Source organism: Corvus cornix, chromosome 7 (assembly GCF_000738735.6).
Source record: "Corvus cornix cornix isolate S_Up_H32 chromosome 7, ASM73873v5, whole genome shotgun sequence".
NCBI classification, from domain to species: Eukaryota; Metazoa; Chordata; class Aves; order Passeriformes; family Corvidae; genus Corvus; species Corvus cornix.
Window position 1 is genome coordinate 16599636 of NC_046337.1, and position 24240 is coordinate 16623875.

Sequence of the window (24240 nt, forward strand, 5' to 3'; positions counted from 1 at the left end):
ATAACAATGCAAAAATACTTTAAAATACCCTATGCAAGCCAAGGAAACAGTATGCAGGGCTGAACTATGAAAGATATCAAGCATTTCCTGTAATGTGTTAATAAAGGGATATGTGAAGCTGAGTATCATACAGAAGCAGATTTTTAATTTTAGCCTTAAATTCATCTATTAGAACTGAAAGTATCAAAAGAATTTCCAACAGCCAAAGAACAGAGTAAACTCCATTGCATGGGAAGCTCCTTTAGAAATAAGTTATCTCACAATTAATTGTTTTTACTTAAGTATTCCAATACGCAGGTAATGAAAAAAATCTGTATCTTGCTAAGTGAGGATGAGGAGGAGAGGTCAGTAAAAATGGGACATAGTAATGATGTGAACATGCCGAACACTTTATATATAAAATCTTCTTTAATTTTTTTTTTTTAATTAGAAAAAGAAAATTATTATGAAACTGCAGAAGTATATGATCTGCTAAGAGGGAGGTATTGCATACACAATGAGAAGCTGTTGTTTAAGAATGCAGTATGCAAAATAATCACATGAATATATTCAACAGTAAGAAAAGGATCTTCATGATGATCTGAAGAGGGAAAACAAATAATCTTTTCCAGCTGTACCATTTCAAATACTGGTACTAAAGTACCAAATTACTTATACTCTACAGTAGAATGTGAAAAAAATGCCATATTATCACTCATTATAAAATACATGTGCACAACCACTATAATAGATTTTTTTTATCTGAACACCACATCAGCTCATTCTCTCTGGGAGCCCTCCAACCTGTCTCTGATTTTTTCATCACCTCTACTGCAGAGGTTTTTCCCTTATATCCAACAGCTCGCTGTGAAAAAAGAGCAGTCCTCTGTTGCTGCAGCGCTCACAGAATGCGTCTGCTATGGCCACTGGGGCTGCACCTCCAATGACATGCTTTGACTCCTATTCATTTTGGCTTGCTGTTCATTCCTTCCATGCTTCCTTAAATGTTCTTGGAAAGATTCTTAGTATAAATTGCACAATTATACATAATTGTTGCCATTCCCTCACTGATGACTGGTGTTAAGAACATGAACATAGTGAGCAACACAATCTCTTGTTAATGCCATGCCATGCCAGCATTTTATATTATGGAAAACACTATATATTACTTGAAAGCCACGACAAGATACTTCCTTATAGAAGCATTTCCACTGTCAAACAAATCCCCTTCCTAAATATACCCTGTATATTCTGGGAAGCACAAGTATGAAACATAATTACTGTAAAGGATTACTATGTAAAAGAAATTTAAGGTGGCTGCTCATAATCAGTAATTAAAACACAGGTCAAAATCCAATCCTCATTTGTGGAATGAACTGAAATGACTCTTAAAGATCTCATTTCTGCCATTAGTCTGATAATATTGCCAGACACTTGTTTGAAACTATAAAGCAGTCAAAGTGTGTAAACAGATGCCGAATATATTGTAGAATAAAATAATAAAGTCTATCCAAAATGACAAAGCATATTGCTTTTTCTGCTTTGTTATTAACTATGTAGAAAGTTCATCAACATTACATTGAACCATATTTATTTTTTAACAGAGACTACTAAGAATAGCTTGCTCTTTTGACATGCTTTTTTGACTGTGTATTTTTACATTTTTTGCAGAATAAATTTATGGAAGAGAAGAAGAAAGCAAAAGTATTAGCTAAGTATTTTCTAGGAAACAATGATTCCATGCAGCTATTTGATTTTTATATATTTGCATATTTACATTTTAATACAGATATTAATAAAAGAAGCAAAATCTGGAAATACACAAACATTTTTTCTAAAACTTCAGTTTGTGGGGTCCTAAAGCAGAGTTATATATTCTGGTTTTTAAACAGAAAAGAGGCTCTTCCTGGCCACAATATGTTCAGTTTTGGTGTGCTGGGTTTCCTTGGATGACATTATCCATCATATTGACCAGGTTGGAATGGTTACTATTTTATCAGAATTTTAGAAATAAGAAAGAAAAGAAATTATAAGACTCCTACAATTAAAATATGTTTAAAGATTGAGAACAGTTAATGACAATGAAAAGATAAATCACTGCACAATGGTTAGAGTGGAAGATCTGACCACAAATCGGCCAGACATAAATTTTATTCCTTTGTGTGTTGTTTTCTTGGTATTTAAGGCAAAGAAATAGTTTCAGATTTGTCAGTGCACTGCTGTTATAGAAAAAAAAATAATTCAGCCTCTTGCCTGGTCTTTAAACATCTATAAATAGGGACATACATTCTGAAGCCTTGAACAAAACAGGCACTACTTGCATTGTAAGCAGATTTGGTTGTAATGCAATGAGGAGCAGGCAGGAATCATAACACACATGGAAAAAAAGGAAGAAGACAGAGAAAGTTATGTGTGATATGATACATCAAAAAGGTGGAGTTGTCATCACTCGTGCAAAATCAGGCTTATACACTCAAGCATGGGCTTGAAGAATACCTGAGGAAAAGCCAGAGTAGGTCCTGTTCTGCAAAGCTCTGCTGCAGACACCAGGCACACTGGCAGCAGCAATGAGCCAGACTGGGGACTGTGTACAGTAGGTGTATACATGTGGGTACCTTGGAACAAAACCACAAAACACCACTCTTTCCAAACAATGTTGCTGTCCTAAGATGACTCTTCTTGCTTTTTTTTTTCCTTTCCCTGAAATGAAGAAGTCCTGTCGTGTTTGTTCGACAAATACAGTAGCCAAGTGAAGAACTGACAGCTCTACCCACTGACAAGCACTGTGCACATTTTTCCTGTCCTCACACACTTTCCTGTCAATTAACCTCATTTCTGACCTGCAAATGTCTTTACAGTGCTCCAACTCCCCTGAGTACACCATCAACACTGTACTGGCTCTCTGGGGTCCATTTACATCATCTCGGCTGGAGTGTGAGAAACTAATTTCCATATAGATTTCAAAGGGGCATATAAATTTTATCTGTTTCAAAATTACAGCCTTTACCCTCCATGTTTGTTTTATAATCACATATAAACAGAAAGATGTTTGTTTATAATGCACAATCTGATTTTAATGACCTAATTTAGAGTACAAAGTGAAGAAACAAAGTAGTGTGTCAGAAGTTAAGCAAACGTTCAATAATGAGCCTTAATCTTATCTCATTTTCAATATCTTTAAAATAAAAATATCCACAAAAACCTTGATAGAATTGTTCCTGAAGTACCTGGAATACCTTACATCTCTGAGAGGCATTATGGATTTCCGTCTGCCAAAGAAGCTGTAAATTGTATTTTTCCTCGAAAAGTACATGCTCTACCCCTCTAAGTTTTGAAACTGTGTACTTGCTACATCTGCAGCACCTCCACAACATCAATATAACACAGAACAAAATGATCAACAGATACATCTTCAGAATAAGAAAATTCTTCCTCCCATGTAAATTCAGTGCTCATAAAGGTCATCTGGCTCATGGTCATAGCAATGAAAGACCTCCACCATCAAGGCACTCAGCATTGGCAGTGGAAGGTTTCTCACGTGCCAGTAACCTGCAGAGCCCACTCTCAGAGGTGAAAGAAGGTTGTAGCTCCTGCTGATGCAGCCCTTCCCCAAAGGGCTATAGGATCCTGAAGGTGTAGAGTGTAGGGATGCATCACAGATGGGTGAAAAGCAGGAGCTGAACACCAAGGCCATCTTTTGACACACTGTATATCCATCAGCTGCAAACAGGGGGTTCCTGCCACTTCTGCTCTGAGCTAAACTAGCAACCAAATGCATTGCTACCCCAAGTCTGTGTCTTCACAGTCAGCATTTGAGTTTCTGTAATTTTAAATTCAGATACAATCTGAATATTTATGTTCAGTAATCAGTAAATTAATCAAGATGGCTAGGACAATTTATTTCAGGTAGTAACTCATAGACTTATTTACTAATGTTCCATACTAAGTGTCATGGGCTGCTGGCAGCAGCACAAATCATGGTGGGAAAATATTTTATCGCATCATAATTAAGCTTTACATTTATTTAGGTAAATAGATTCTTAGAGTTGTTTTCAACACATGCTCTTGAGTTGGATTCCAAGTATTTATCAGATACTGCACAACCATATTTCACAGGTCTGCTCACCAATATCAATTCACATAAATCAAAGATAAAACCTGGAATGAAATCCTGGTCTGATGTCTGATCAATAGGAGATTTACCAGCAGGTCCCAGATTTCACCCAGAATGAAAGCACTTACATTGTGCTTTTGTGACTTACTGAGTTTATTCCTCAATATATTTAATGCTCAGAGATGCTGAAAAGGAAGAAAACTTCTAGTCCTCTCCCCCCTCCTGGCTCTGAGCTTCATGGTTACGAGCTCTTTGCTTATTAATCCACTGTTTCTTTTGCTTACTGATTCAAGTCACTAACCCAGCAGCTTTTCTTTCTGCTATGGCAGGGAGTTGAGTTGGGTCACTGAGGTGTCTAACAAGACCATCACAAGTTAAGTGGCAGGAGCACACAACTGGGGGAAGGCAAGGTGGGAACGTGCGCGTCCCTCCTGGGAGGAGGCTGGGTGGCTGCGCTCAGTCTAGGGCTCCCTCATGGAATTTGACTTGAAACATTTTCACTGACAACCATTTTTTAAACAATACATTTCCAGTCATATTCCAGAAAAGTGAAGTTATTGCAACAACCAGACCCCAGACATGTTATGCAGATGCACTGCAAGTGAGGTGGGTGAGCAAGTTCAGATAACACAAGAATTAGGCTGAACTTTCGCCCCCAGTTCCAGTGTTCTTTGAAGTTCTTCACTGCCTTGGCAACTTCTTCCCCTATCTTCCACTATTGCAGCTCTTGTCAGAGGCTCTGCATAGTCAGGATTTTCTCCATTCTGGGATGTTCAAAAAGAATTTTGCACTAAGCTCCTCAGGGACCAGATCTTCACAATGTTTCCGTGCTTGCAAGTACAGCTTGCTACACTCATTTCTCTGGGAGCAAAACTCCCAGCTGTGTTTGCTGAATGGGGCTCTAAGACAAAAATTATTTCAGCAAATGGCTACGGGAACTTTCTATGAGTACTTACTAGGAGGAAACAGATGATCTTCTTCTAGCAGGAATTAAATTTGGATAATTTTCTCAATAGTATTTTAACATGTATCTGTGAATATATGCCCATGCATATATATCAGGCTTTTGCTACTTATCCATCAAAACCACAGGTAAACAACTGCCCACTTCAGGGCCTGGTCCAGTTGTCCCCTAATATAATCCATAAGTACATAATGAAGACAACAGGGCACTATCATAATATTGCTTTTGACCCCAAGACACAATTTACCATTCACTATTCTAAAGATCATTGAAAAGTTCTCATGTAAATACTTGTTTACTTAATTACAGATGGAGCTTTGTTGTATTTTTCAAATTTTTCTGTCAGATATAGTATTCAACCTAGTTAGCTGAACTCCAGTCCAAAACACCATGTGACTGTATTTGGTGAAGTACACAAAAATGTGCTTGGACAAACAGAATGCTTCTGGAGACCCACAGATACCATTGCTCTAGAACACAGGCTTAGGTACTCCAGAAGCAAGGAAAGGGTAATGACTTGGAAAGGCAAACATGCCTGCTTCTTATACCTCTGTATAAGAAGATACCTCTAGTGTAATCAGTTACTTTACAGCAGACAGTCTCATTACTATAAATTGCAACTAGAGGCACTTTTGCCTTGCAAAGGAATTCATAAAAACATGTCAGATCATGTCAGCTGAGATGTTATATAAATCACATTCTGCACTAAGTGAAAAAATACATTTTGCGTCCAAGGAATTTCAGATTGTTTTCTGAGTAGAGCCCACTGTTTCACAACTCAAGAAGAATTTTCATCAGAATTACAGACATCACTTAAGAGACATGGAAGTTGAAAATCTAAATATGCCTAAATGCTTCCATTTTAATCCCCTTGTTCATTATATTTCCACTAAAGTTGCTACTTCGTTCCACAAAAGGGTTGTCCCCAACAGTGCCTCAGACTGTGTAAGCACACCCTTAACTTCTGTGCTTGCATGTATGGAAGTGACATTACCCAGAGAAAAGGAGTGTTCTAAAATCAACTACAAATGTAATGACAGCAGGTATGAGTGAAGAAAAATCCTTACGTTGAAATACTAACTTCAACTGCTCTTGCCACCAGAAACTAACTCCCAACTTTTTCTGACACTAGGAGGTCTTTGATTTTCTTAAATCTGATTCAGTAGTCGGTAACTTGAGAAAGAATAAACGTTTTTTTCCTCGAGACGACATGCAATATCACAGTTCATGGGAGTAAATCATGTAGGCACATGATTTTGCAGGAACTAAGCCAGAGTGAAAAAAAGACAAGAGAGCTGCATTAATCCCTTGGTGACTATATTCAGTAGGCTAAGCATTGGTTTCACCAGCGGATTTGACCAAATTGTTCTTTCTTCATTCTCACAGAATGGAAAAAAAAAATACGAGAAGCTAACCCTTCGAGATAGAAATTACTTAAACTGCAAAATAAAAGTCCAGTTTGCATCTTCATTAAAAAAAATTAAACAATAATACTACATATTTTGTATCAAAATATATAATATCTGGCCACAAATCAGCCTAAGCAGAATCACAAAAAACAACTCATGTTGAGCTTCCTTGCTGTAGTTTTTACTAATGTCATTGTAGGATACAAAAAAACCCTGTTTATTTCCACTAAAAAAATCAGGTTAAGTCTTTGAAATGTCACCAATGTTGACGACCTTTAATTTTTTAACAAAACAAAAGGCAGTCTTAAATTAACTAAAAGGTTAATTCTAGAATGTATTACCATAACATTTCCATTTAAAATAGTACATCCTCTTATAATCTATATTTTAGATTCCTCAACTACACTTGGTTTAAATACTTAAAATTGTCTAATTACCGATTTTCTATTATGTTTGGCTGATACAACTCGAGTTGAATCAAAACTGTGCTAGAACTCCTTTGTTAAAATGCTAAACCAGCCAGGCAATGTGCCTCTCATTAACTACCAGCTAGTTCTTGACTGACACTGTCGATTGCCTGCGAGGCAGCTCACCCTACAATGGAAATTATTTTATGGTATCTACCTGCGGATCTCAGTTTGTGCTGGACTACTCCTCCTCCTCCTTCTTGCTTCTTTCATGAACTGTAAACTATAAAGTAAATATATGGAGGGAAGAGGGGGGGAGAACCCTGCCTTTTCAAGCTGAGAAACTCCAGACTTCAGAAGACAGATAGTATTTAATACTATTTACTGCACCACTGTAATTATTTGGTAGTTGATCAAACTAATAAACACACCCTTTGGCAGAATGGGGATTTGGGACTACTTGAATAGATGTGAGCTCCTTTTCTTCACTGAGACTTCAGTTGTAGCAGACCTGATTTAAGAGATGTCTCTCCCTGCCATAGCATTCCCTCTCCACATCCATGCCAGCCACTTATTCCACCCTTCAAAGCAGACATTACCACACTTCTTAGCTGGACTGAATCAACTGCCTTATGCGGGTGTGCTATGAAGTGGAAAAGAAAACTGATACAGTTTAAATCTGTAGATATACATATATATTTTTTCCTAATTCTAGTTCTTTCCTAATTTCTTAGTCCTGATCTAGAGAGCAGCTGTGACACATAACAGGATCGGCTAGACCTGGGAAAAGAGGCAGAACTTCTAAATCCCACCCAACTGCCAAGGGAACAGCAAAATGAAGATGCAGTCTGACTGCAGAGTCCTGACCAGCCTCAAAACTGAAAGTAAGCAGTTACTCGGGAGTTTACGTAGCTGCACATAAAATGTTCTCATTTTGAGAGACATTCGCAAACACAGAATGTCCTTAGTTTTGTCTTCAGATCTCAAAGAAACTTGCAAATGAAATAATCTCTGTTTAAAACCATGCTTCAGTGAAAGACACTGTGCTATACTATGTGCATGGAAACAAACTAATAAACTTCCATAAAGAGAAGGAAAATTGTGTGATTTATTAATCTGAATATCAGTGGTTTAAAAAACAATGTGGAGATGTTGCTCATTTAGCAAAAAGCTTAGGTTCACAAATCTCCTCACGTGTAGGGCAAATCTTTCTTCAACAGCTGAAATCATGGTTACAGTAACTTCCTATTCAGTCATTTCCTTAATTAAACCATTGAACTTTAATGTGAAATGCAGCCATTACAAAACCAGAAAGGAATCTGAACAATAACAATCCAGTCAAATGGGCAGCACAATAAGCAACAGCAATGTCAAGAACATTGGCTGGCACGTTTTGGTTGGAATCAAGGATGCTGTGATTCCCTGAGATATTAAATCAACTTCAAGTAAGCTCTGCGCTGGATCAAAGCTGCACGAGCTGCATGATACGATGCAGTGAAAACTTGGCACGAATGGGCTCTTTGGTAAAGGTTACTTAAAAAACAAACTGCATGTCATCTTTTTCCCAAATTTTTGAAAGGTGACAGTCCGGCAATAGCAATGCCTCATCATAGTCTCAAACATCTGTCCTGCTCTGAAACTGAAGATTACCCAAATGGATGCATTTTTTAGTCCCTTTTTGCCTCCCTTCTACTCCAACCCTGCAGTCCCCAGTGGTGCCCAAAAGGTCAATGTTCTCATTTTAAGCATGCTCTTTCCCTTGGACAGTCACTACATTCACGCCTGTCTTTGCCTCCTACAAATGGTCCAAATGCCCCAGACAGCTAAAAGCCAACACCTGGGAGTCACCACTGCTCTACCCAGGGCAGTGCCTGCTGCATCAGTGACACTGAGTCTGTTCCTTGAGCAGAGCCAGAAACCCTGCCTGGCTGCAGCACTGTGACGCTGCCTGCATTCAGCGAATGGGGCACCAGTGCAGAAAGCCACAAGGAGTTCCAGGCAGGATCCAGGTACCCCTGTGCCTCCACAATTGCACTGTGCACTCTGCCTCAGCAGCAGAAAAGCAGCTCATCTGTGCTCCTACCTGACCTGGGCCACATTTGCACAGCCAAACAGTTCCACCAGGCACAGATCTGGCCACAGTATTAGGTTTTGATAGTATGCAATACTATTAGCTCTTTCCCGTTGCCCAGACAGCAATAACTTTGTGGGTCTCTAGTTACACAGGCAGCTCACACTCTGGGTAGGTGCGAAGGGTCACAGAGTCACTGCAGGGAAGAGCATAATCTGTTTTCCAGGAGGCTTTAGGTGTTGGGGCATAGTGCCTTCTTGAAGATGCAAGGCCACTAGCCAATCTAAACACACAGCATCTTAGTTTCTGAGGCATCAATAGGTCATTAAAAAGTAAACAAAAGAAAAAGTTTACAGAACAAATGCTATCAAAATTCTGGTGCCCACTATCTAGAATATAGATATGCTTAGAGAAAACCTTACATTTGATCAGGATAGTTTTGACTAGGATAACCAAAGACTTTACAAAATAATTGTAAATACGCATACACTGCCTTTTTTTTTTCTTGCATGTTTTACACCCCTTAACTCAAAAGTGAAAGGCATGTTAGATGTGTGGAACCAACTGACCCAGTGGATCCCATACTTGGGTTATACTTACAACTTTAAATTGGACACAATGTTTAATTGTTAAGTGTAAATCTCATTGCAGAGATTGATACTCAGTGCACTAGGCACACTAAAACTTGTAATTTTTCCAGGAGAATTGGTATCACCATACCTCCAAGAATTCTTAGTTAAAAAACCAAACAGACAAAACCTCAGTTAAGAGACTACTTTTAAGACACTGATCTGTTTGGGCTGTGGAATAAGACACAATGGTGTTCTCTTCTCTGCCTCAAACAGGACTCTTCTAAATGTTTCTCCTAGCTAATTTTGTTCTTAATTGGAAAAAATAAATCCATAAAGATAAAAATCAAAAAATCCCTTAATTATGCATTTTAAAGTGCATGTTGTCTGCAGTCTGATCCAGCTCCCAGACAGTGGGATTTTTTTTTTCCGTGTATTCAACAGGAATGATGGGTATCACGTTGCTAACTTCAACGCTGCAATCTGATTTGCACAGGCCAGCTCAAGTGGAGAGTTACTGAAATCAGCTGGATTCTTTTACGGTACAAGATAACAGTGTACAGATAACGCTGAAGACCGAGGGCTAGGCCTAGAGCCTGCTGATTTCTCTAACTGGCTGCACCAAATACCAACAGAGCCTCCCTGGCTCTGCCAGCAGAGCTCTGCACAGGAGCAGGCGGTGCCCCAGCACATGCTGCAGGGCCCAGACTTCACCTTATGCTGCAAATGCCCTGCGGTGAAGTGCTCAGGGTAAACAGAAATCCTGTTTTCACAGGTGTCAATCCAAAGTGACTTTTTGGACCAGTTTACAAAACCCAGTGGGGAATGAATCCTGGATTTCCCTGTTGCTAGGTGCTCGTAAAACACCGCCAGTCTTGATGAGCTCGTAATTAAGTTATAATAGCCATCATAAAGTTGCAAAATTCCTATATACTAGATAAGACCATAATCCTGCTGGATGATATAAAGATAACCAACCACTTTTTCCTTGAAATTAAACATAAATGTGATGATGTTTTCTAACATGCTACTCTTAACACTGCTTTTACTTTACAAACTCTTTTAAGAGAAATATTTCTCAAGAAAAAACAGTACTTGTATAATAACCCTGTTAAACAGACTGACACACGGAGATATGGAGGCTTTGTTTGTAATGAAGATACTTTTACTAAAGGGAAAATAAATCTGCTTCTGGGATGAATCTCCAAATTGAAAGGGTTTTTCAGGTGATGGAAGTGTATTGTGATGGGTCTCCAGCCTGATTACTTCCTGCAGGGATGGTTTTGTCATTGTGCCACCACCACTCCCCTGTGACTTCTAAACAACCCAGGGTCACTGTGTCCTCTCTTTAATTAGTATCTCACTGCTGGAGGGAGGGGAGAATGTCAAGGAAAAAAAGAATGAGAAGACACTGTAAACAAAGGTCCTCAGGGGCATCTTAACAATTTGGACAAGGAATGAAAAAAATGCTCTTTTGTTGGTGGCAAAATGAAAAGAAATGGTTGGGGTGGTCCAAATTTCAATTTTAGTTAGATGAATTTGGATAAAATAAAGAGCAATCATGCTAAGAAAAAAATTAATTCTGTTCCCAAGAGGGCTTTATCACCCAGCAGATGAGGATGCATTCTATATTTTACAAGAAATCCAACTCAAATATGGTGTTCCAAGCATAAAGCAACTAAAGCCCTAAGGAATAGCCTCTGCTTCCCTAAGTACTATGACCGAGCTCAGTTGGGGTGATAGCAATTATTTTTATTTGCATTAAAATAAACTTCCAATGAGCATCTTTTGTACAAAAATATTTGGACTGTAATTTACACTTACATTTTTCATAGAAAAATTCAGATAATCCAACAATAAAGTAAAATAATAATAATAATAATAATAATAATAATGATGCATAATAATGCATAATAATGTATATAAAGGAGTAACACCACCTTCACACTAGATAATTAACTTGCCCTGAAAGTTCTCTAGACTGATGATTCACAAAAATAGCAAATATTACTAAAGACTGGACTTATCATAAGGCAAATGTTGTGCATATGAGCACATGGGTTAAGAGTTAAAACATTTACCTTTTTTACTTTCCAGAATCAACAATACGATAGAGAAATTTGCATACTTTTTTTAGCTAAATACAACAAAAAGGTCAGTGCTTACACAAAATTTTATTTTCCTTAGAATTTGGAGTATTTTACAGTATTTCAGATTAGCCTTTTTCCTGTTGTCTCCTGGAAAATCAGGAAGTGAAATTTGATTTTAAAGCAAAACTCTGCCGACAGGAGGGTTTCTCTTTAAAGCTGACAGTATGAGAAGTTAAATGGCAGTTTGTCAGTCACTTGGCTATTGTAGCACATAGTAGGTGGCCTTCCCCCTCCTGGAATTTCCTCCTCCAAGGTAGGCCCTCAGGTTACTCGTGCCTTGAGTAATGGGGAAGGGAAGAGAAACCACACACGTTTCTGAAGAAAACCATACATGCGAGGAGCTGCAGAAGAAACAGACATTTGGAATATCCCATGAAAACAGGAGCCCCAAATTCAAGCTGGAGGCAGCACTCACACCCCATTCCAGTGCCTGCTGCCTTGAGCACTCAGGCATGGATCTCTCTCAATTTCTGCTATCCACATGGCCACAGTTTTATATAAAATAACGCAATAATGCTAATAAGGAAGAAGAGGAATAGACTCTGTAACCTGTGGCTACGGCGCTCATCCCAAATATAAGAAATCCACATTCGAATCTTTCCCTTGTATTCTGTTTCCAAACTACTGAATGCAGAAATACAGAGTATATTTAGGTCCTTAGGTACCCACAGAATTAGGCACCAGTTAAGGCAGGGCTTTACTGGAGTGCCCCAATGACAGACTCAGCTGCTCAGCCCCTATAAGGATTCAAACATTCTATTTCTCTAACTAAAATTAAATACAATTGAGCAATTTGGGTTTGGTGACTTGTCTTTTTGGTCTTATTTTAAGGCCCTGGATCATGAAGTCTCATGAACAATAGACTTATGTCAACAACTCTAACACGTCGCTTCAGTTCATGGATGCTTTTGGTTCTGTTTTGCCTCTTGAAACTGCTGTGCCCTGAGCAGTGCAGTCTCCAAAAGGTGGGGTTCAGCCTCAATGGCCTAAGTCTGGCTGTGAGCTGAGCATTATACCATGGTTTCAGTCTACACCACAAGAGTGGTGCCCACCAATACGCAGGTGAGCTCAGATTCTACCTTTGGATCACAGCATAAATATATAAAGAATCTCATATTTCATCTTAAATACATTAAAAAATACAAAACATCTCCCATCTCTTCTGTGTAACACTGCAGTATTAAACTGAAGAACAGTCTGATTTTGTAATTAATTTTTTTTTACAAAATCAGATGTGGCTTTTAAATATTTCTGGTTTTTTAATCGGTCTTATGATTTTCATGACTTGACTTATGGTGCCAAACACTTAGGGCAGATAAGAGTGCCATTCTACATGCCCCAACTCTTCTCCCACCTCACACAACCATAGCAGAAAATTCTTCTTTTTAAAATATAAACCCAAGCAAACCCACCAAATTCTGTGTGTGAGGGGAAATAAAAAGCACATTTGAATTGTACGAATTTTAGCTTTAAAAACATTGACATTGATTAAAGATTTCCATAGTGTACAATTTACAAGAAATTACCTCAGCAGGGTGAATGGATTCGGTTTCATAATCACAAAGTTCCCTAACTCCATGGTATTATATTCCAAGCAAGCTTGTATATTAAGTTTAATTTCACTTTTTTCAGGAAGTGATTTTACTCAAGATTGAATACAGCTGTTAGTGGAGCTCACTGTTCCAAAAATGCTTCAATGCAAACTGAAAAAAAGAAAAGTTTCTGTAGGTGAGGACTTGCAGCCAAGCTCCATTCTCAGAACACACTACTGAAAAAATACAGTCTTTAAATATTCAAATACTAAAGAATGGGAGAGGTCTGTGTAACACATTTGATGACTTAAACGAATTGCTCCATCTTCTTTGACAACACAAAGCTAGCAGACTCCCCGCTTTTACAAAAAGAAACATGATGGTAGATATACCTCTTTTTGTTTTGTGCCAAGCATTAGTATCAAACCCTCACTTTTCGGGGGGTGGGGGATTTAGTTTCATTTACTATTTCATCTTGATTCTGTTCTTTTAATATACACAGAAATGTATGCTGGCATACAGAACAGGGCCTCTGCAGAGGAAACGCTGCCAGCTAAAAACACAGGATGTAATCGAGACCACAAGAGACACATACTCAGTTATAAATGTAACTATGCTGGAGGTATGGGAAGGAAAAAAAACCCTCTTATTTTTCTCTGCCAGTTTTAATTGTTTCAGTGATACTTTCCCACTCTTATTTTGTGCCAGTATAAGAAGAAGAAAAATAATCAAATTTAATTACTTTTGCAGCTAAGATAACTGCAGGATTCAGTATTCAGCAGCCCAGACGTCCATTTCTCCTTGCAGGAACTCCCCGGGTGTTTTACACACATCTCGGATGACAAGCACACACTCTCCGTGCAATGCGAGCTTGAGCAAGGGCACTGTCTGGTCAAATAAGCACTAAAGGCATAATTAAAAACAGTATTAATATAGCCTCAAAGACCCCCAGAAACAAATAAATAAAATAAAAATAATTTTAAAAATAAAAATACTAATGAAACTAAAATTGAAGACTGGTAGAAATACACTGTAATAATCCATTTTCATCTCTGACTCGCCTGCTTTGAGACAAGAGAACCAGGAAGTAAAACAGACTAAAAAACGGGGGGAAAAGGTGAAACCAATTCCTGTCTTTTCTACAACAAAATATTTTCTCTGAAGCAATCGAGAGTAAGCAAGGTACCTAAAACGCTATTTTTAATAATAAACGGGTTTCATTATAATATGACTCAAGACTTAAAAATCTGTTGTTAACAGGCGGCCTCAGGCTCCCGCCGCGCGCCGGCGAGCGCGGGGCGCGGCCCACACGGACCGGGGCGGGCTCGGGCCGCGCCACCTCCTTATCGTCCGTGTCCGGCGCTTCCGACCGCGGCGGGGAAACACCCCCGGGCTCCCCGGGGCTCGGGAGGGGAGGCAGCGGGGAGCGGGGCGGCCGCTCCGCCCGCGGGACCGGCGGGAAACTCGCCCGGCTCGGATGCGGGCGCAGCCTGGCAGCGCCCTGAGAAGCGCTGGCTGAAACAAAAGCAGCGGTCGCTCCCAAGGAGCGAGCCCTGCCGGAGCCCTGGCGTTCGGGCTTAGCGGGTGTTAACTTTCCGCTTAACTTCACGGCAGCAGCCCGGCCCGCAAGGCGCGGGAGGAGCTCCAGCTCTGGAGGCTCTCGCAGCCATCTTGTCTCTCAGCTGTGGAACTCGCCGAGCAGAACAAGCCCGTAAGAAAAGCTCCTAACGCTACAATTCCCCGCTAGAGGGAGCTCCCCAAGCCCCCGCGGCAGGAGGAATAAAAACTGTATTCAATTAGGGAAATCGCATTTTGACTTTTTCGGAAAGTTTGTATGTGATGTATTTAGAACACTCCACCGCCTGCCCACAGCCCTCAGTGCTGCAGAGCTGCCGCTCCGTTGCCAACAGCCTCCCTGAGTCACCGCAATATATAAAGCAACCTTGAAGTTTGGAGGCTATCACTGTTACGCAGTATTTATATAAACTCACCGGTTCATAATGCACTTCAGAAATAGCATGGAAGTCAAAGTCCCCCTAAAATATTTTTTATATGAGTATGCTCAGTCTGAATGGCAGATACATGTCCACACACACAAGTGGAATGCGGATCAGAAAACCCCTTTTTCCAGCCCTAAGGAGGCTTCCCTGGCTGGTGTGCAGGAATAGGGAACAAATTCTGGTTTTGCTTAAACCATCAGACGTTTTGCCTCTGAATCCAGTGAAGCAGATTTAGCTCTAGATGGACCAAACCGGAGGGGTCCCTATGCTTCTCCGTACTATGGCTCTAGGGTTCCACTTAATTTGCAGGAATGAAGCAGCTCTTAGGCCAGGCATCAGCTAAAAAAAGCTCTAGAGATGGGTACAGTCCTGGGATCTATTTGTCAGTTTCCATCTGTCCAAAATGCTCTACAGACCCTTCTCAAAGTGCAGTTTGTGCAGAAGAGATGTGTTTTGCCTTTATCAAATAAACTAAGAACATCACTAGAAGTTTCTTCTTTGCCTGTTCAACATTTTTCCTTAGGAAATACAGATCCTACAAGAAAGGAAAGGAAGAGAAAATCACTTTGCGCAAAAGCTTGAGACTTACATTTGAGCAGTAAAAAGGCCCTATTTGTGATAATAGACTGGAGTCTATTCATATAAATTTAGACAATACATGCTTTTATTTCAACATCCACTGAAATCCATATTGTTACTCATTTGCTTAAAATTTCAGTAACAGATTGCTAATATGTTTGGAACATCCTTTATCACTTTAATTGTGTATCAGTTACCCCACCATTACAGCTTACTACTGCTCAGACTCTAAACTGTACACTAATTTTGAACTTATTTTCTTTCAACAAAAAAACTACAGTACAAATATCCAAGTTTCCAAAGCCAATGTAAAACTTAACACAGATTTAAGTTTGTCCTCTTGAACCCCCTATCAAAAAAAGGCACTCATGGTAAAGGGTTCTAGTGGATAACACACCACAATAGGATGCAAGAGCTATATTGGTTCTATTCTGCTTCTGCCACTTTATAATTCCTCTGCTGTGACTTCATTCCTCTCTCAGTGGAATACACACTGATAATCCTGGGATCACACTTTAAAGCTATTTTGAACCTACCCATGAAAAAGGAGGCATTAATTATGATATTAGAGCTATGGTTGCTACTTATCTACTGTTAGTTCTCCATTCTTATTTGAAGATTTACAAAAAAACCTGTTATTGCATATATTCTATCAACATTTTTTTACCCTTGGAACTTAAATAAGATTTCATGTCCTTTGAGCTTTTATTTGATCCAGTATTAGTTATTACTATTGACTTTAAAGCATTCTGCTTGTACACTTGCAGCATGATCCAGATAGTACAATGGCTGATAGTTTTGCCCATGTGTCATGTTACCTGTTTGGAATCTTGATGTTTATGCCAATACTTTTTAAAAGTAATTGACTCATGCAACATTTGGGAGATCCAGTTAGGTCTTCTTCTCAACTTAATACTGCTTTTGATTTTAACAGCAGAGAAAGTAGAATACTTACAGTACTTCAGAAACAATACTTACTGTGAAGAAATAACATCTAAATCAAATGTTACTGAAACATGCAATCAATAGTTGTTTGACAAGCACTGGTTTAGGCAGGGTCAAGAGAGCCACTAGGTGGAATGATGTTCCATTGCTTTTTTTGGCCTTACATCCTGATATCTATATAATTTTAAAACATCACAATAGTGCATACACCAGGTATAAACAGTACAAAGTAGGTGAATACTATTCTTCTGATTATTATGGCAGAATGCACAGCACCCTGACTGACTACTGTCACCTAATCCTCACTGTAGTGTCTTAAAACCTCTGCAGCCAACATGGGAGACACATGACATATATTCAAGTGAGACAGTGAAAAGTTCCTTGTACTGCACATCTGAGCTGAGAACTGGAACCGGTACTGTTCCCTTTACTGTTCTACTTTGATATGCTGATAACTTCAGATAATTTAGTTTACAACCTAGAAGTAAACAGAAGAATCTAAAATATTATAGAGCTAGTACACAAGGAAATAAAAATAGTAGTGATTTGTTACCTTATTCATGTTTAATTACTGTTGGTTTTAACTGGGAAAAATAACGAAATACAACAGAAAATGTGACAGGCACATAGGGAAAAGTGACATTTTTCTGTCTACCTTGCTGAAGTGATCTGGCAGGCTACTGCAAATATTATGAAATAGATAATGGCTAAATATTATGAAATAGATAATGGCTGTATGAAATATGGAAAATGGAAACATGGAGGCAGCCACCAGACAGAAAACTCTGCGTTTGCAGCCTGCAAACATTCATAATGGAGACTAGATCTGATCTAAGACTCTGACTGACAAAATAAAAAAAAAAAAAGAGAAAAAAAAAAAAAAAGTAGCTGGACCAATCCAGGTATTTAGTTTAGACAAGAGAACCAGACACAGTGTTGACAGGCCAGCCTTGGAACAGGAAAGCAAATTAGAACTTTCTTTACCTGTAATAGGGAATTACACAGTTGCAGTATCATTCTTCCTAATGCAGAGTCAGGATTTATTTCTTTGAAGGTACACAAGGTACACATTTAGTGTTTTAACTAAAGGGACAATTTAGGGATTGCAATGTTCTAGGAGGTGGCCCTGCTGCTAGACTTTCTACTGTCTTGAGTATTATTGGAACAACCTCTTGTCTTGATTATTTGCAGACTACCCAAGCTATCCATTTACTGGAAAGTGGATGACAAGCAGGTAGTCTGGGATGGGAGAGATGTGAGACCGGACTCATTAATTCCCCATGCTCTGGGTAATCACTTATTCTGATGTTAGGAGACTACTGAAGATTTGATTTAGATTTATTTGAAGGCTCTGGGTAACAGACACCTTATGCCCACTTTGTTGTGCTATAAATACTTTCTTGAGGGGCAAGGCAATGATGAGTAACAGCCCCTGTCTGTCCTGGTTAGGAACACACAGAAAACTCACGATGATCAGCAAGCAATAACAAGGACATTCCTTGTTTTCTTCCGTACTTGGTTCAATCCTCACGGGGAGGTAGAAGGGGTGTCCACCAACATAAGTATTTTGTTATTTTTTTAGCACATGCTCATATATTCTTTTCTTTTCTTCTTTCAGAGGTATATCAATAGATAAAACCAGTCCTCAAGATAAAACAAATAACTCCACAGTATCCCTTTCTTCCAAATTCATAGAAAGAACACTGACTCTCTAGATCTATGTATAGATCCCTTGCTCACTTGGTCATAAAGAGCAAAGTCAGGTCAGAGGAGAGGAGAATTATGGAAATAATTCAATACTGATTTGAAAATGGTGGCTGAATAGCAGAGACAGATTGGGTTTAAAATGTTATCCTGCTGTGGCTGCTATCCTAGGCAGCTTTAGGATGTATTCCCCTATTCTTTGAGAATAAAATGGTGCCTTCCGTTGCAGAATGCAGAACTTCCCTGAGAGAAGTAAAGAACTTTGCCCCATGTAAGCAAAAATGGTGACATGGATCCATACAAAAAGGAGACATTTGCATTAGTTATAGATTCTTTTTCCATGCCCCCCTCCCTCCAGCCTGTGTGTTTGCCATTACTGTGAAGCACAGAGCACACAGATCACTCTTAGGGAGGAAGAGATTGTTGCTGGGGTCAGGCACAAGGTATTTCCTGAATTCATTATTCTCAAGTACAAAGTTTTGCAAGCCTGTTGCCTGGTCTGTCAGACAGCACTTTGGTTTTTGAGTACTTGAATTGTTAGATCTTACCATACAACTAGAAGTTGTGCTTTACAGAAGTTGTGCTTGTATGCAGCATTCAAATATATAAGCACATGAATGTTTTAAAAAATAAAAATACATTACAGTACATTATTTATATATACATTACATTATCCATATACATAATCAGTATATTATTTTATACAAGTTTTTTATGTTTATATATGACAAAGATGCATGGGAATATTATAGTTCCATAAATGAATGCTAATAAATGTGGTGTGTTATCAATGAATTATAAAACACCCATTAATTCTTACTCAGTTTTCATGGTGTATGAAATAACAATCCTGGGTTTCCTTTTTCCGCAAAAAATAGACTAAAGAGGCTAAATTTTGACTAACTGTTTTCCAATCTAAGTCACTTGGCATATTTTTCTATTACATGCACAAACTTTAATTACTAATTGGAATTAATTAACATTTTTCATTCTTGAAGCGCTGCACAAATAATGAAGCTTCTCAACACTATTATTACTATTCATATTTATTATTATTATTATTACTAAACTCTTCATTTACAAATGGTGGAACATCTGTAACCATTTTAGGGATCTATCCTCAAGTGTAAAAACAAGACAGCAAGGTTTAAAGACTTTTCCCCATTTGTGAATTGGTGTTTAAAAGCCTATTCACTAACACAGAATCCAGTTGAGAACTCAGTGTCTTAACACCTTCAAATAAAATCTTTTGCTCATCTATTCCATATTCAACCTCACTGACAAGGGCCAGAACATAAATGTCCTCTAGCCTTAAACTTCCTTGACTAAATAGGAAATAACTATTGGCTATAACCAATAGCTCCCAAGTTAGCTGTAGTGGATCGTTCCTGGGCACCAGGAGTACTGAAGCAGTCTGTTACTATTATTCCCAGCCTCTTCATGTCCTTAAAACCTACCTGATGACACAATTTTGTAATTTTCTTTTTCACTACACGTGACCCTACTTACTGCCTTTGAATTCTTAAAGTCTGGTGGTAAGGTAAGGTAAGATCACAGAAAAAGTGATCTGCATCTGGCCTGAGCCCTCAGTTATTGCACCATAGCCAGCATGGCATGATTTTCACATTAATTCTCAAAAGGTTTGGTTTTTAGCAGTTAAGGACTCGCTTAACTTTGGATTAAGCCATTAATCCCAAAGTTAAAACTTAAATTCTTCTTGAAGATAACATCAAATCCTTCCTTCTCTACCTTAAAGCTGGTTTAGTAGCTCTGGAAATGCCTAGATTTTTCAATATGGGCAGTGGGAAAGGAAGCTTCCCCATCAGCCCTGTGGATTTACTTGAAACCTGCTTTTGGAGGTTTGTGATCAAAAAGAACAAGTGTGCAGTTCCCTTTTTTGACTCTCTGCTGAGCATTTGAGGAAGGGTGACAACTTAGACAGTGGCCTCTGTAAGTACAACAAACACAGGCTGAGACCAGCATCTCATTTCACATCACCAACAAACCGCCACTGAACACTGACAACTTTGTTCCCTTCCTACTGGCTACAATGCCTTTAGACAGTAACATCAGATTGGAAGTTAGGTATGTTTGGGAGAAATAAAGACATTTTTAAATCAGTTGAAATAAAGGCATGCCAAAATCATTCACATCTTTATAAACTAACTACACTCTCATTCTAAAATCTTGAGCATTATAAATGATAAGACAATTTGCCAGATGTAAAATAAGTGAAAACTGAACTCTCAGAAATCATATCACTTCTGCTGAAGTTACTTGCAAAATCAGTGAAAAGCAAAATTATAGAAAGCAGGCCACAGAGGCAGCACTTGATTTAAAATCATTTATCTTACAGCAGTGTAGTTCAATTGACCCTTTTATTAGTCAGGAAGAAGATGTAGGATTTACCCCATCTTCCATAAATCAGGGCATGGAAATCAGGACAGAGTTTTAAATATACAATGAGGCATTTAATCTGGAAGATGGATACACAAGGAGGGTCCAGAGGCAAAACACCACCAATCTGAGCTAATCTCTCCATTGGTATCAGGGATGAGCACCATGCAGCAAAACCAACAAACCTCACAACAGTTATTGACAATAAACCCCTTTACTTCATTCTGAACTTTTTCTTATTAAAGAGTTAATATAACATTTCAAAATGATATTTACTGCCTTTAAAAATCTTGAAAATTAATTGGGGCAAAGAAACAATTAACTCAGCCTGAAGCGGAATGCTCTCAATCTAGTGTTTCACTAAAATCTCTAAAAACAATACATTTCAGGTAAACTAAAATGTTCCATTGCATATGGATTCCAAATGCACTGCCTTTCGCTCCCAGTTTTCAAACTCCAGCAACTCAAAAAATTCTTCAGATAGTTCTTATCAGACAAATGACAGTCCCCCAAACTATCCAGTCTTTTGATCCACTTTATAAGGCATAAAACCCAGACAGATGAGATATGGTTATGTTTGAAACTAATTAACAGACCCATGCTTTAAGGCAAAATAGGTTTCTTTGAGGTGTTGGGATGTTAGAAGAGGTTGGCAAAGCTCCTCGGGTGTGGAAAGACCTCTGCCTGTAGCACCCAGCTTCACCACACACCTGCTATCCCAACATCTGTGCACCGGTGTTGTTCGCTGCTCTGCTTTCCTTGTTTGTTTTTAACTGCAGATATGAAGTACAGTGTGCTGTGCCCTGTTTACATGAATGAAAAGACCTATTTACAAATACATCTTAGCCTTTGCAAATCTGATTTCTCCCTAAATATTACATGCTTTCCTCATTCCATTTTCACTTTATGAATTTACTTCATGTCCTGTGATATGAAGATGATTTCACTGTAAGAACAGACTGACTGACTGGATTTTTTTCTTAATCTGTACAACAGCAGTCATTGTTTACTCAGAAAAGGTAGCTCAATTTCCCCCTATTTCCATACTTTGAGATTAAATTAATTTCCTCATTTCATTTGTAATGATGACAATAAATACGTATTTATATATATATTTCAATTAGACTTTTAGCACAACTGTTGGTCTATTTTATACCAAAGACTACAAAATCTAGTACTGAAATACTCTAACACTATGGCACAGGATTTTCTCCAGAAACCTCCTAATTCTAGCTTGAGTTTCACAATTACTTTTTCCTCCACTGTACCAAAAAATTAATATTAAACTTCTGCAACTAATTTTTTACCTACAGATTACAGAAGTGCCTGACTAAGCCATGTTCTACATGGCAATAACATTTATGTAATAAATCAGTAGTATCTCACATTAATATAATCCCTTTTATAAGACATAAAGGTAAATAATAACTGATTGCTTTTCTCAGACTGCCAGGACATCGATGCCATGTTTTATTTTGCACATCCTCAGTTGTTTTCTCCAACAGTAAATGAGAATTCACTAGTGCAAAGTTTCTTAAATTTCTTTCAGCAACAATACTAGCATAAACATTTCCCCCCTTATCCTGCTTGTTCCTAGTATTCATTTTTGCTGTGTATTTTTAACCTGGGCTGGTTCCCAGATCTATTTCATTGTATGGCCCCACTAGCAGCTCTGCTGGCATTGTTGATGGGGTAATGTGGGGAGAAAGAATGGCTGGAGACAAAGATGGATGCTTGAAGTTGGTACTGCTACAAAAGAACACATCTGAAAACACAGCTTTAGTTTTACAATGTATCTTCTGTATTAAAAGATACTGATCTGAACTGAGCTGCAGACCTCGGAGCACAAATTACGAGCACTTAATGTTCGTCTGCTGTTCACCTCCTTTAGACCCACTGCTTGCACCAGCTGCTTCTATTGAATCCATACAGCAACGACTCTGTTTGTTGACTACTGGACAGCAGTGAATGTTCTTACTACAAGTTAGGCTTTGGCAGATGAGCATTTGCAATCGTGCCTCTAGTAATTTGAGGTATTGCTGCCTCCAGGTGTCCTTTTTGCTCTTCTGCCAAAAATGCCTGTCTGGCAGAGTGAGCAGAAGGGAATGCCTGAGCCTCAGCTGCTCCAAATACAGCGTGTGGTATCTCCGCTCGGCAGAACTTTTCCCCCAAATTTCCCCAGCCTCCTGCACCACAAGAATTACTTTTCAGGCACCCCAACTCCTGACTGTGAGAAGAATTTTATTCCCATAGGACAGACTGAGGAGGAGGCTGGAAGGTGAGCTTTCATGTGCTTGCCAGGTAGTCTTTCTGTTGCTGCTCTCCTGTATTCCCTTGGCTGCTGTGTCCTCACCCCCTTCCCCAACTAGATTCTCTTTAATGAGGCTCTATGACCATCCCAGATACATTGCTTTCTCACCTTCTGCCTACAGCACACTTTCCTCTCTGGTCCTAGGTAGCTACCAAGGTGGGGATACCTTTCTCCAAGAAGCAGTGCTGATGGTGCTGTATGGATGAAGCAAGGCAAATTTGAGTGGCAGTGTCAAACTCTTCCAGGGAACAGCAGAGGCATGGGCAGGTGTCCCCTTGCTGCCCTCACTGGGGTGTGTGAGTAGGGAGAGGATAGACAAGGAGGGTGTGGTTAGATGGGGAAAGTAATGTTTGACATCTGTGCCAGATTCACCAGAGTTAATCTCTAAACCCCCTTAAATTATTGCTTGCATAGGAATAGTTTAAAAGTGCATTTTTCTCATGTTTCTCCATTCTGTTACTGATCCAGAGTCAAGAGGCTTGTGGTCAGGATTAAAAATAAGGAGGCTCAGCCTGTGTCTTTTTCAATGTTAATGGCATTTGTGACACATCCTGAGTTATGACTCTAACAGAAGAAAATGTCTCATGACCAGAGTTACTTGGGTGGAGCCTTTAGCTAAGCAAAAGCTGAAAAAGAGCCCATCAGTGCTTTCTCTTGATGATTTGAAATTGTAATCTTGTTATGAAAATTACCCTTAGGAAGACAACAAGGAGTTTACAGAGGAGGACTGTTGCTAGGGACTTGCATGGTTTGGCAGTAAAATACTGCAGTTTGTAAAAAGCAATTTTCTGCTGTTGATTTAATAATATTTAATAGATGGTACTCTAAATTTCTATGTTATTCGTAACACAGTTGCCACTTCTGAGCTTTACTGTTGTGCTCTCTGTATACCTTTAGACAATATAGGGTATATCTACAGAGTCCTCTCCCTATAGACCTGGAATTACACAGCCTGTGCACTTGGACCAGCAGTCACCTCACTGGCACCTCGGCAGAATTTGTCTCAACATATTTTCTCATTGGCTCTGGGCTGATGTAAAGTGATATCAGCATGCTAAAAAATCAGGTGAAAATATCTGCAGGTATCCCTTAGGGGTGTTCGCAGCAGC

General features: G+C 39.0%; 1 protein-coding gene and 1 long non-coding RNA gene across 4 annotated transcripts in view; both read right to left on the bottom strand.

The window, feature by feature from the left end:
- Positions 1 to 24240, bottom strand: part of RBMS1 (RNA binding motif single stranded interacting protein 1) — a 148601-nt gene that overhangs the window by 99951 nt on the left and 24410 nt on the right. The window lies entirely within an intron of this gene.
- LOC104693932 lies at positions 11669 to 14110 on the bottom strand. Its single transcript, XR_752665.2, has 3 exons — positions 13938 to 14110; positions 13190 to 13366; positions 11669 to 12004 (listed from the first exon to the last, which is right to left on the bottom strand). It is a non-coding gene; the product is annotated as an uncharacterized LOC104693932 (long non-coding RNA).